This window comes from Hippocampus comes, unplaced genomic scaffold (assembly GCF_001891065.2).
Source record: "Hippocampus comes isolate QL1 unplaced genomic scaffold, H_comes_QL1_v1.1 scaffold104, whole genome shotgun sequence".
In the NCBI taxonomy this organism is placed as follows: Eukaryota; Metazoa; Chordata; class Actinopteri; order Syngnathiformes; family Syngnathidae; genus Hippocampus; species Hippocampus comes.
Genome location: NW_017806072.1, coordinates 1,263,351 through 1,275,735, shown reverse-complemented (window position 1 = coordinate 1,275,735; position 12,385 = coordinate 1,263,351). Strand labels below are relative to the sequence as shown.

The 12,385-nt window shown below is 40.9% G+C and overlaps 1 protein-coding gene across 1 annotated transcript in view; it reads left to right on the top strand.

The window, feature by feature from the left end:
* The window catches only part of znf469 (zinc finger protein 469), a 219,954-nt gene that overhangs the window by 16,855 nt on the left and 190,714 nt on the right, over window positions 1-12,385 (top strand). The window contains exon 2 of the mRNA XM_019894127.1: window positions 122-171. The gene's annotated coding sequence lies outside the window, so the exon portion shown is untranslated. The remainder of the gene's footprint in view (window positions 1-121; window positions 172-12,385) is intronic.

The window sequence follows — 12,385 nt, the reverse complement described above, 5'->3', positions numbered from 1 at the left end:
GCGTGTGTATCTCTCTCTCTCTCTCTCTCTCTCTCTCTCTCTCTCTCTTTATATATATATTATTTATTTATTTTTTGGCTCTTGTGCATGTGTTACATAACATACATTTGGTCTCTGATAGGAGTGTGACACCAGCTGAGAGCAGCTGTTGATCCATACACAGATGGGAGGGTAAGTACAGCACTTAATTCCATTCTAATTGCGCCTAAACCCAACTAAATAATTGAAATCTGTGTCTATTAAAGATGGCCATCTGTGTGAGATGCAAGATTAAAGTTATTATGATCTGTAAACATTTGCTTTGTGTAAATGCGCAACATTCTGATTTCTCATTTCTAGTCTTGCAAACTGCATGTCTGCAAAGCATGTTCCGATCTCCAAAAGATAGCCATAAAAAGATTAGAATCAGATAATTAGTCTCTGTGCAGTCATGCTCAACAAACTACCTGTTATTTTTATCCCAAATCTGATCCCAACAAATAAATGTATCCTAAAACAAACAGGGTATTTTTTTCTGAATCTATGCTGACACCAAATGCTTGAACTTAATATATATCCAAAAACTCTCAATACATTGCCCAAGAAATCCCAAGGGGTGATGGTGAAGGTTTTCAGCAGTCGTTCAAAAGCATTTTTCAGGGGTGATTCAATATTTTACCACACGGGGGCGGTGGTATGGCACCAATGAGATACTTGGATTTGTTTTGATAAGAAGTAGACTTTCACAACGACCAGGTAAATGGCTTTTAATATTTCAATGCCAAATAAATCTTACCAGTCATTCAGTCATATTTTGTCATTGGTGATCAATATTTTTGAACATTGAATCTTTGAAATGTATTGACATTGTATATTAGACAGAAGAGAGTTTCCAGATTTTACAACTGTCCACCAACTGTAGTTGACAGAGAGGAAATAATGAAAGGAGACCAGGCCGTTGACCAGATTCGGGATTTATCTCTCGGGAACATGTCGAAGACAGCTTTTCACAAAGTGAAAGTCGGCTTTGTTGTAGACGCAAGTAATATATGTCAATGTTGTGATTCAACATTTAAACAGAATATACAACAACAGCAATATTTGCTGCAGGAGCTCTTAACTGTCACCTACAGTTCATTTTACATGCCCACACAGTTTGTTCCGGGTCAATATTGACCCCGGCCAAGAATATCCTCATGATAATTGCCCATATTATATTGATATGAATGACAGAGCTTGTCAAAATGTATTAATGCTGAAGAGTTGTCTTTTTAAGTGACTGCGTTGAGTAAAGGTTTACTCTCTCGAAATAGCTGACTACTGTGAATGGGTGCTATGATTTATGAGCTGTGTTCCACATGCTGCAAGCCGCTTACTGTCAGGGGACTGACATCCATTCACCTCCTGAACTATATTTATGAGCACTGTTTGCTTGTGTGTAACTTAGGCTTGATTTAGACTGCAGGTCCAACTGCCCGATTCTTATTTTATGTCCAGACCCAATGTTGTTGTTACATTCGCACATTTCCAGTGACACATATCCGCAAGCGTCAACACTGGACAGTGACAACACGGGATTAAACAGCAATGCATACATATTACAAAAATGAAATGTTACCGTTTTAAATTGTATTGATGACATACTGTCAGGCAGCATTATGGGTGAGTGGTTAGCATGTGTGCCTCACGGCTCTGAGGTTAAGCGTTCAAATCTCTTCTGAGGCCTTCCTGTTTGGAGATGGCGTGTTCTCCCCACGCTTGTGTGGGTTTTCTCCAGGTGCTCCAGTTCCCTCCCACATTCCAAAACATGCATATTTGGTTCAGTGAAGACTGCTTGTGGAGGCTCTCAGTCGTACAGGAAAGTTCCATCGTAGAAAGGGTTCCGTCAGTCATCATCTGTACCTGTGGGTAAAAAAACAAAAAACAAAAAAGGACGTTTCGCTTCTCTCACAGAAGCTTCGTCAGCGGTAGACAACTCTGAAGTCTCCGTGAAGACTCCGGGAAATTGCTCTGCGCTAAAAAGCTGAGCGTGGCCTATTTGAGGACTGGGCGGGGATGGTTAGTCACGCCCCTATGGTGACCATTGATTTCTAAATTCCCTATCGTTGGGTCTTGATTAGGCCTATTGTTTGGGCTTGGGCTGAATAGCTACTTTCAGTTAGCCTGATCAGCCTGTCTATGTCCCTTGGTGGTCAACAAGTTATTGTAAATAGGAGACAGGTTAAATCTGATACCTCCTTCACGGTTCAGAGAGGGTGAAGGGTGTAGCTACCCTAAATGGGCCTTTGGCAAAGTTAGGAAAATTAAAACAAACAGAGAGGAAACCAACCAACAGAGAGAAAAGAAGAGAAGGGGTGTCTGTGTACCTTATACTCAGGAAACTGAGGTCTTTTGGGGTTCAGGGGTCATCATAAAATTATTTAAATAATATGACAACAAATGTGAATGTGAATAGTACTGTGACTATTGTATTTATATTGCACTTAATTGAACTTATTGACCTTATCCATATTTGTATTTATATTGCACTTAATTGAACTGTGTTTTCTTTTCTCTTCTTTCTACCCACAATCTTGCTGCTGAAGGCTGTAAATTTCCCCAGTGTGGGACAAATAAAGGATATCTTTTTTTTTAATTTTTTTTTTTATTAATTCTTCTGTATTTTGTCTTCTGATCCCGGTCCCAATCACTCAAGGCATTATTCTCTCTACGGTATGCAGAAGGTACAGGAGGTTAAGCTCCTCTGCCTCTACGTTGCAACCCAGAGGCTGACATAAACAATAACACCTCGACTGTTTTGCTTTTACACCCTGAAAACTGCTGGGTCAAAAGTAACCCGAATTGGGTGAAATAGCCAATCCAACGCTGGCTGATCAGGCTAACTGAAAGTAGCTATTCAGCCCAAGCCCAAACAATAGGCCTAATCAAGACCCAACGATAGGGAATTTAGAAATCAATGGGCCTCTTCACCATAGTGGCGTGACTTACCATCCCCACCCAGTCCTCAAATAGGCCACGCTCTGCCTTTTAGCGCAGAGCAATTTCCCGGAGTCTTCACGGAGACTTCAGAGTTGTCTACCGCTGACGAAGCTTCTGTGAGAGAAGCGAAACGTCCTTTTTTGTTTTTTGTTTTTTACCCACAGGTACAGATGACGACTGACGGAACCCTTTCAGTGAAGACTCTAAAGCCCTGTTCACACGGCACACATTTGGTCCGACGCAGCTCCGAAATATTTTGTTGCGATGTATTTTACACCGGAGCAAATTTTGTGGAGCGTTCACACGTGCAAAGCCGCTGAGCGTGACAACTCCGGCGCAGCGTCGAAGCAGCGAACTTGCGGTCACACGTGCACTTTCTGCTCCGGACCAAAACGACAGGAATGCGGAAGTAAAACAGGTTCGGGTCGGGCTTCTCTCTCGCGGACTTTTATTTATTTTTCTTTTAATAAATATTATGGTGGACACTATTCTGTCCTTGTTCAGAATAGATCCACTTGTCGGCAGTCGTGGAATAAAGACGTGTTTACAGTCAATCGTGTGTGCTCCTGATGACTGCCACAATATATGTTTTAAAAAATGTATACTAAAACAATGTGCGGATACTAAACTAAGGAATACTTGTTTTAAAACAAACAATTTGGATAAAACAGAGAATGCGCTGTAATTTAATTGCTATTTAACTGCTAAACAGGAGCGCAGCCGGCCAGACCAGTGCGCATGTATGTTAATTTCGTTTAAACAATCCTGTAGAAATAATTTCAGATATCTTTACCTATTTATTTAATTTGAACTATTCTATTTAAAGCCTAGTAAGCCGCAGGATTTCTCTGCATAATTAAGCAAATGCGCATCGAGATTTCTCTTTGTCTGGCCTCTTATTCTGTATTTCAGCGTTATTTCGTTGTGCAAATGCATTGATAATGTTCATAAAAATATGTAGATTATTTTAACCGTAAGAAATCTTGTGTTTTTTTCTCCCAAAAATACTCACAAATAAAATATGAAATGTCGGGTTTGCTTCAGGCTCGGGCCTGCAAATCGGGCTCGGCTGACGTCACCGCTTTCTCGATTCTCGTCTTGATCGTGAGCGCTGTCTTCACCGCTTAAATCGCCGACACTTTTACCAGGGACGGGGGTCCACGGCCGGGCTTCGTCTGTGTCGCTGGCCCCCTCGTTACTGTCGACCGGGGTCGGATTCCGTGCGTCTGGTAGCGAGCGTAGCGAGGCCACTCCCCTGCAAGCGAGCATTTGCTCTGGAGCAAATTTACGCCACTTGCGTTCACACGCGCACATTTGCTTCGGTGCTGCTTCGCAAACGAGCATTTGCTTCGGAGGAAATTTTTAAACCACCTCCCTGAGGTGGATCAAATTTAATGCGCACTAGGCTGTTGAGCGGCGCTACGTCGAAGTAAATTTGCACGTGTGAACGCTCCACTGGCGTAGAGTCGGTGCAGCGTCGGAGTAAATCTTGCCGTGTGAACAGGGCTATAGATGTGAATATCTGGGTGAATCAGTCCAGGGCGTAAACAGGATAAACAGTGTAAAAAAATGGATTGATGGTCTCATTGTCCTTTTACTGAGAAGTAAGGACAGAGATATGTGTACTGATTTTGTCACTGCCCTTCTGCTATGTTACAGATTTGCAATATTTCCTGATCTGTGATGTTTATTGATACCTTCTATTCGTTAAAATTTTATGTTTTAAAATAGCTGTTTTGCTTGTCTTGTCCAGTGACCATTAATTTTTAGACTGTTGCCTGTACAGTAAATCAAATGGATGATTACTATTTTGGAGGTAATGCTAGTTTTGATCTGGTATTATAAAATATTATATTATTATCTGGTATATAAAATGTGTATTTTTGTGTGACTTTAGAGGCGTTTGCTCTGGAGATGGTGTTCAAATTGCACAAAAATTTTGCAAAAAAATGCAAAGCATTTGTCGTAACAGATTCTATTCTACTGCACTCTTGTTCTGCATTCATGGGCCCAAGTCATGCCACTGACTTTGTGTAGAGATACTTCTTTTGGATGAATGCGGTCTGCACAGGTTTGCTTCATACCCATGTAGTGATGTGTGCTGGTGTCATTGGTTGTCCACAGTTGAAAAGATGTCTCATGATGTCTATCTGTGCTTCTTGCATGTGTGTACACGTGTTTATTGACATACCACTGGCACACAGTCAGGTGCTATGAGTCATCACGAGAGCCTTTCTGGATATGCAATCAGTAAAGTATGGAAAAACATGAAGAAAAATGCATTCCCGAGATCAGAGGTATACGTATGCACAGGAAGTGTGGCTGATCGTGCTGCGGTTCTCTCGCGGCAGAGAAAATGGCATGCGTTCAACAGAGCATGTATGTATCAAACTCTATTAGGCTTGTATTTGCATGTTCCTGTCTGGCACACATCATGCACGCGTGTACATCATTAACATGGACCACCCAAAGCTTTTGAGGTCTTAACAATAACTGGTTCTCTTCCTTAAAGTGATCTGGCTTTGGTTCAGTCAGAGGTGGATGGGATAGAGTAGACACACCATAGCTTCCATAACACAGCAAGAGCAGCCGCTTTGTTTAGTCGACTTGTCACGGTTGCCATCCATCCGCCCAATGCCTTTATCTTCTTTTGCGTGACCAGAAGGACACAGCAGCAGCTTTTCATCCAGTCATTTATCAGTCTGTTTAAGCCTTCATAGCAACCAAAAGATTTTCAAGGGTAATGTGTCGGGTTTTCACGTTTACTTTGGCCTCGAATGCAAAATGTGGTGCTGTTTTACTCTTTGAAAAACAATTCTGTGTGGACAAATTCTCTGGTTCGACATCGCTCTTATTTTTAGTTTGTGATCTATTTTTCCTCTTTGTGCGCACAAATACACTGCGGTACTGGTAATTAATATTATAATATGTGTGCTGGCATATTTTCTTTTTTTCCAGACATCATTGTGAGCCATGTTAAATTGAGGCCTGACTGAGGTTTCGGCTGGAAACAGTGAGGAGAAGCCTAGTACACTATGTCTCTGTCTGTGCCTGGCAAAACTGGCAAAATAACTTTTTTTTTTTGTTTGTTTCTTTGTACTTCAGCGAAAACTATATATCCAGATAACCAAGTGAATATTTTATCTTTGCTCACCTTGGTGTCTGTTGAGTCATTGTGGAAGAGCGCAGATTTGACTCACCACAGAAGTTGCAGAGGAGCGTGGTTGTTTATTTGAGCTGCGCAGTTGGACAGAAATGTACTAATGCGGTTAATTCAAACTCAATTTCAACGCCAAGCTTCTTGCCCTTTGACATGTTGTTTTATTCTTCAAATATGTTTCTCAACACCCGAACCTGAACGCTTATGTGCGAGGATCTGATTTATGGTTGTAAAACCCAGCGGAACACACAAACAGAACAGCGCTGTGTCGAGCTAGTGCAAAGTCTCGTGTTGACCCAATTGTGGATGAGTATCACTTCTCCAATGTCTTTGTGAGCTACATTGTGTGAGGTTGAGTACATTCGAATCACTGACAGGGAGAGTGAGCTTCAATGGCGTTCTGCCCTCAGCTCAGATGATGCTCCAACCTGCTCATGCTATTAAGAGGAAATCAGCACAAATACGGCTCTTAAATTTGAGGTGGATGGGGACAATGCCATAAAACTGACATTAAGTTTTAGTGCTCTGCACTTCCGGGTCAAAGGAACACGCTTTCTCAAGCCAGCAATAATGTCCGCGACACAGCTGATAACTGATAAATGATAGCAAAGCCCCGGGAACCTGCTGTGAGGTATCCAGATGGTTTATATTACATGTCATTTCGATATATATATTTTTTAGTTACTGTATAGGCTCCCAAAAATGTGTTTCCCTTTTTCTGATAGAAATCTGTCAACAGAGCTGTGATCTTGAGATGTCGTGTGTTGTCTGTAATGGGTAATTTTACATGAGGTGCTGGTTGTTGACATGCAAAAAGATCTTCCGTCATTCTTGATGGTGTTAGATTTTGTTGTTTCATGAGGGCTCGTATTTTTATAGATTTATTTTTTCTCAGATGTTGCCATTGTTCTTGTACCCATATTATTCATTCGCATGCAGACCGATGCGATCAGTTAAAATCAACAATTGCTCATCTACGTCAGTAATGAAATAGCCCAGCTATGCATGAATTGGCCTGTCTGTGTGATGAATGACATCTGGACCGACAGTGACCGTTTTAATTGCCAGTGATGAGAGTCTGTTTGCAATTAAAAGCTAGAAATGGCCATTTTATTTCTGTGGGAACTGCCCTACCGGCGCATACAGCCTCCTCTCTTCACGTGTTGTTAAATTACACTTAGTGTCGCTTATGTTTTACTTGGTTGACTTCCTTTCTTGCCGTGGACTATAGATTACTCATTATTCAATGAATTGCACTGATTCATTTCATTTTCAACTCCTTATTTCATTTGAGTCAAGACCAAAATCACATACAGTACATCATTTATGTGCATAAATGCACTTTGATTGGTTAGCATCACTGATTGTGCTAACACTCGATCCATGCTGACTCGCTTGCTGTGTCTTAATTCAGGAGCTGCATCCTTGCGAAAAATGCATCTGAGGGTTGATGACTCCGTCGCCCTGCAAGTAGGCTGTCTAAATTCGATAACGCTCAAAATTGCATCCCTCGCCACTGCTATTTCTAAGTCTGCATAATTTTCGCACTTGGCGGCCTTCCATATCCCAAGAAGTCCTGAAAAATGCATATTTCAATATGACAGGACAAGCATGGAGGAGCAGCACAGTGGTTGTTGCTTTTTTTTTTTTTTTTTTAAGTAATGTCAAATGTTAAGTTTTGTGGGATTTTGAAACCATAACATTTCTACAAATGTTGAAAAGACTCATTGTACAATACAGATTTGCTTTAAGGCCTACAGGGCTTTGGTTTGGCAGCTTTTACTTTTTCCTTGTCCTCTTCGGCTTTGCCAGTTTGCTAATCATCCACCCGCTTATAGTGCAAGGTCATGGGGAGGCTGGAGACTTTGTCAGCTGACTTAGAGTGAGAGGTGGGGTACAGCCATATACAGAGACACCGAAACTCACATTTACACTTATGGACAATTTAGTGAACCAAACACACATCGATTGAGACGAATGGAAGCCAAATTACCGGAAGAGAACCCCAGTTCAATACAAGACTAGGACACCACATGCAGCAAAATGTACAGTACCGAATATGTCCACAAGGGGGTGGACATTCAGCACACATGGACTGAGTCCCCTGCGTCAAGCAGTCTTTGAAGGACAACGGTTTGATAACAGAGCCCTCTGCAGAAGGATCTATCTGGATATGTATAAATAACAAAATGGATAGTGTACAGTTCTTTAACTGTGATTCAACTCGCTTTTTTTTTGTCTCAGACAGCCAGCTCTTGAAACTACAGACAGCCTTTTCAATAATTCTATGCAATGCCAGACTTGTATTTAAGGAAAAAAAACGTTAGCAGTTAGATTTATTGCCATGTCTTTATCACTTTACTTCAATCAGCTGTGTATTAGTCATGTGTAATTCCTGTTGAACACGGGGCAATGTCACAGGTGTTGTGATGACAATTCTAAAGGCCCGTGTCTGACAGGGCTCTTGGGTTAAATATTTTCAATTTGCGGCATTGAAGGTGTTGGGCCCAAAGTGAGATTTTTTTTTTTTTCCACAGGGCCCCAAATTCCTCGTGGTTCCCTTGTGTGCAAATGTATGCATAGCAGAAAACAGCAAGGCTTTCCTGACACTTAATTCTGAGCAGTTTTGATAAAGGTATAGTAAAACATTCCCTTTTCTAAGCCTCACATGCAGATACAAATTATATATAGCACTGTAATTCACAGACCAAATTCAACGTATTGAAAACCTCACATAATCAGTTCACTGGGATATCCATTTTACCGTTATCTAAGTTTCCATTGTGACTTGCACTTCGGTAAAGAGCAGCGGTGCTTTGTGTGTAGGGGGACACCTGGGATCTACCGCCGTCATTATTTTACACACTCCGGCACACTGTTCCAGTCAGATTGATGCATTCCATTTGACCCATAAATATTGTTTTGCTATCGTTTTTGGAACTGCAGCTCGTCCAAATGTCCCACTGTTAGTCCATTGTCACACGTTCCAGCATTCCAAATTCTCCCTCAAGGGGATTTTTGTGGGGCTTGTATTGGCAGGATTAAAGCTTGTATTGGCAGGAATGTTTGGCAGTACAGTGGACTGCGAGTTCAAATTAGGGACGTGCCTTGAAGTGTGTTAAGGTAGGCTGTTTATTTTCTTAAAAAAAAAAAATTGGCTAAGGAGGTAGACAGACAGGGCTGAAGTCCAGGTGCAGTCAGTCAAGATAAATGATGTGTAGTAAGACCATGAATGATAGGTAGGATTTCCTTTTCATTTACTGCATCGTGTATCATACACGGAAAGGCACCGATGTTGTTTGACCCGCTTTGACCTTTCCCTTTATGAAATGCCAAATGATCCTTCCGAAGCACGCGTTCACTTTTCAGATGATTAAATTCTCCGACGTCTTTTATTGTTCGCAGGTGTCAAACGATACATGGCTGTGTTTGCATTTTCAGGGTGAAGAGACGCTTGCATTGTTTCTTTTTACTCCATCAAATCTGTCTTGATTTCCATTTGAACTTGATGAACTCTCATGCTCCGCTGATTTACTGTTTGGGAAACCTGTGCGATTGCCACGCCTTCCTAATTTGCTCAGCATTAGCACTCCTGAAAGAAGTCATGTCGTTTGGGTGTAAAATTCTTTTTCATGTCAACATCTACCCCTGTCCAATGCATAGTGAATGTGTTCGTTTTGATGACCCCCCCCCCCCCGCACCCCATTATCTGAGGCTCCATTTAATGATCACAGTTTACCTTGCATGTGCTTGCGTACATGCAGTACTGGTTTGGAGTACATACAGAGCATGTTTTCTTCTTACCTCATTAAGCTAGGATGATGCTGTCAGTGCTACCTTGGACTCGAGTTGTCTTGCAGTCAGCTAGTACTCAGATCTGCAGCTGCTTTGAAGGTCACCGGTGTACACTGGGTGTTGCTTGAACTTGACTGGGGTGTGTTAAACTACTCAGAGATGTTGACATATGAGAGCAAAAAGGAAGTCGTGAAGGAGTGGGGTGGAAGAGAAAGCCCGAAAAGACAACTGCATTTTGAGACAATTATAAATCAAGAAGTGAAAGAGAAAGCACCTGTGGCTGAGGTCAGAATTAGATTGAATGCGAGTCATTATTACATCGTTATTGGCAATTCAAAGACAGTAGTTCAGTCAACGTTTTTTTTTTTAGCAAACGAAGGACCAGCGCGATCTCTGTTATCCTCCTCTAAAGATGGAATTTGGCCGGGATCGGTTGCTCTTGAAGGTCCAGTCATTCCATAGTTATCTGGGAGAACCCTGATGACGCTGACAGATTGCAGATGATTACAACACAGCTCAAGTTTGTACGTATGACTTGCAGACAGGGTTGCAAGCCCATTCTGAGTCTCGTTGGGCAAATAAAACTCTTTAAAAGGTAGGTAAGAAAGCATTATGATAAAATGTGGGATGCAAAGGAATTATTCATCATGGAGTTCTTCATAAGGCATTCATCGAGATGATTTTTTTTTTTTTTGACTTTTGGAAAATCTTTAGTCATCACAGCTTTGTTCACAATATTATTAATAACATCTTTATATATTACCTTTATTCCCTTTTGGTACTCTTTCCGATTAAAGTTTTAACTTTCTATAGATAGCCTCTCTAAAAACCTGTGCTCAAAGTGCTTTGACAGACAGAAAAGCATACATAAAACCAAATCGGACAGCCATTGTCATGTTCGTTTATCATTTAAAAAAAAAATGGATTGAGAAACCCAGATGATGCACGAAACCACCTGAGTGAATATGTTGTTGAGAGGGAGTTTTACCGAAGACAAAAACGTAAGAACAGGAAGAATTGGATGAATGAGGTGCACCTCCTTGAAAGTAGACGTGCGCAGGAGAAAATATGCGTTGTTCAGAACATTGACTTTGTGAAGACGCACACAAAAGCTCTCCCCAGTTATTTCACTTGGGCGAAAATACTCAACATTCAGCTTTTCAACATCGTGCAGAAGAGAATGAATGAAAGCGGTGACATGAATCTTGGTTGCGTTATTCCGTAACTGTTGTGGCTTTGGCTGCAGAAAGAAATGTAGTCTTGCACCCTGACATCATTGTTAAAAGACAATTAACATTGATGTGACAACAACAAAGTTGGGTTTAATAAACAATCTGTAATGTTCCCCACATGAAGCGCTCAATCTTATCAACTGCTGCCAATGCGAAACTGTTGTTAAATAGAAAACAGGGACAGTCATTTCTTGAAGCTCTTATGTGCAGGAAGGATTTATGCGGATGCCGCAAGTCAAATACAATCAAAAATTCCAAAAAGTTGGAATGAAATATTAAAACCAGGATCTAAATCTTTTCAGATATGTCTTCAAGTAATTATATCAAGTTGTAATTTATGTTCCACTTGTGATAAACCCTGTTTCTTTTTGTGAGTGAATTCCATCGACATTTTGTGGTCTGGAACATGTGCAAAAAAAAAAATAACCATGACAAAAAAAAAAACCAACACAATCAACTATCTCGTCTTTTAATGTGAAAAACTGTCACTGATATTCAGTATCCGAGACAAGATTGTCATGATACATGAACCATTTCAGGGACAGCGGTTACTACAGTGGACAGCTTGTCATGTTTTCAGGAGACAGGGTGCATGAAAGTGTGAAATGCTTGTTCCTTTTAGGTACTCTGAATCCTTGCATTATTTTAGCTATCGGGTACTGACGATTGCATGCTAGCTTGCACCTGCCTTTCAAACAGAAAATTAGTCAGCGCGATTCATCAAGTTGGATAAATGACAATGCACATGATAAATTAAACATATGCTCCTCCTCGAAGGTGCAAAATGAACGGCAGTATTGCCGGTTTGGCAGACACAAATCCTGACTGGAAACGGTTTGGAGATCATCTTCCACCTGTGTTGCATGAACAATCAAGTTTGCGCCTAATTTTTTTTTTTTTTTTTTTTTTTACATGTGCAACCAAAAGTAAATGAGATCCAGAATGTGAAGAAATCTGGTTATAGCAATACGTAGCCATTAATTGCCATGCAGTTCCATGCAATTATCTTTACTGGCGAAACTGGGAGAAAAAGAAAGCTGACAAAGTGTGAATTTCATTTTTTCTGTTCGGTTAGAGGGCAGGTACTCTGCTGAAAACATATTCCGTTTGTCACATCCACTACAAGCCAGCCAGATGAACAAGGAGCAAGTGTTTTTCACCAAGCAAACAGACAAAACTTTGATCAATATAAAACTGAAACTAATTCATTCCTCTTCCTTTGATTAATTGATAACTTGGT